Below are 2,305 nucleotides of genomic sequence, written 5' to 3'. Positions count from 1 at the left end.
TTTTTTTTAGATAAATTTGATAGAGAAAAATGTAACCACGAAGCAGGGTCGTATTTTGCCGAGGGGGGGGGTCTAAACACTAATGGACGGGGGGGATGCTCCAATTTTTTGGAGTCTGGTTTATGGTAAATTAGAGAAATCAAGCTCGAGGGGGTTACCGGGCCCCCTCAGCCCCTCCCCCCCTCTAAATACGGCCCTGTCACAAAGGTCTTTATTGAAGCGAAAGAGGACAGAACGGGAGAAAGTCTACCGTTTCGAGAGCCATCCTTATTTAGAACTAGCCGAAATCCGTCGCAAAGCATGGCCGTTCATGTCACTCATCCATTTAGTAGTCTTGCTCGGCGTAGCTTAACAAAAACGAATCGGAAAATAGCCTAACCTTCACGGGAGTGCAAGCAATAAGTTCACAAAGTTTCATAGCAATCGGATGAGCGGTTCGGCCAGGCATAAAGTTCGAACAAACCCACACACAAACATTCATTTTCATATTTACATATATTAGATACGCTTTTACGTACATGCCTATATGAGAAAATTTCCACCGTGGTTGGTATTCAACCTAGTACCTCTCAGTTGTGAGACAATGCTCTTGACCTCTCAGTTACAGGGATGGGTATTTTGACGTGGGCAACCGAATATTATTAGAAGCATGGCCGTTCATGTTACTCATCCATTTAATAGTCTTGCTCGGCGTAGCTTAACAAAAACGAATCGGAAAATAGCCTAACCTTCACGGGAGTGCAAGCAACAAGTTCACAAAGTTTCATAGCAATCGGATGAGCGGTTTGGCCAGGCATAAAGTTCGAACAAACCCACACACAAACATTCATTTTCATATATTAGATACGCTTTTACATACATGCCTATATGAGAAAATTTCCACCGTGGTTGGTATTCAACCTAGTACCTCTCAGTTGTGAGACAGTGCTCTTGACCTCTCAGTTACAGGGATGGGTATTTTGACGTGGGCAACCGAATATTATTTGCTAAAACACTTGTCCTCGTTTCGGATTCTGGCCCACACCTATCCACTTACATATTATGTATAAAAGCCTTCTCCAGTATATATTCGTATAAATTAACTGACGAGGAAAACAGAGTTCATAAAACTAGACATCAGAAAACTAAAATGGTGTAAGCAAAGTTGCAGACCTCACACTAACAGGAAAATTGAATCAGTAACTTTTTATTTATTTACATTTGCACGAAGTTAGCACATCTGTCTTCCAAGCGCTAGGTCGCGGTTTCGATTCCCGCCCAGGGCGAACTTCATACTAAACAGATAGACATCAGAAAACTAAAATGGTGTAAGCAAAGTTGCAGACCTCACACTAACAGGAAAATTGAATCAGTAACTTATTATTTATTTATTGTGTACATAAGAAGTGATGGTTGTAAAAATTATTTGGAGACGAGAGTGTTCAAATAAAAACATCAATGACAAGTTAGTCTGATTGAAAAATCAGGTGTCATCAATTTGAACGAGGATATGAGGGTGACAGGTTGGGAAAACAAATAGCTATAAAACTGAACAGCATGGCGGCTACGCGTACACTCGTTTTCTACTACTCTGCCAATTTCCATTTGAAAAGGGTAAGTTAGTTTTCATATTTAATACTGTCTATTATTTTATATGTAGTTTCTTTATTCTATATAAAGAGAAATATGGACTATGTCTCAATTTCTGTCTGTCCGCATTGCTCAAAAGAAAAATTCGATAAGTGGTGGCTTTCTCCTATCCTGTCGTCCGCTTTTCGGTTTCAAAACTGTGAGACCTGCTTTGTTACATTTTCCTCTATCAAATCATTAGCACGAAGTTAGCACATCTGTCTTCCAAGCGCTAGGTCGCGGTTTCGATTCCCGCCCAGGGCGAACTTCATACTAAACAGATAGGGTTCATTTCAGAAACAGTTGGCTTTCTCCTATCCTGTCGTCCGCTTTTCGGTTTCAAAACTGTGAGACCTGCTTTGTTACTAGTTTCTTTATTCTATGTAAAGAGAAATATGGACTATGTCTCAATTTCTGTCTGTCCGCATTGCTCAAAAGAAAAATTCGATAAGTGTTTGAACTGAGGACAGTCGATAAAAAAGTTGACGAAACGATGTTCCCGCCAAATAATACATTTGAGGGAGCAGAAATAAAATCAATGCCAATGTAAATACAACTATGTAAAGAGAAACTTAAAAAATAATAATAATAAAATAAAACAGCTAGCTACAGAAACAGGATAGGAGAAAGCTAGCCTTTCTGAGAACGAAAGGCTAGCTCTATTTAGGATAAAGTTCGCCCCGGAAAGGAATCGAAT

This window comes from Diaphorina citri, unplaced genomic scaffold (genome assembly GCF_000475195.1).
Source record: "Diaphorina citri unplaced genomic scaffold, Diaci psyllid genome assembly version 1.1 scaffold143, whole genome shotgun sequence".
NCBI classification, from domain to species: Eukaryota; Metazoa; Arthropoda; class Insecta; order Hemiptera; family Psyllidae; genus Diaphorina; species Diaphorina citri.
This window is presented reverse-complemented; position numbering follows the sequence as displayed.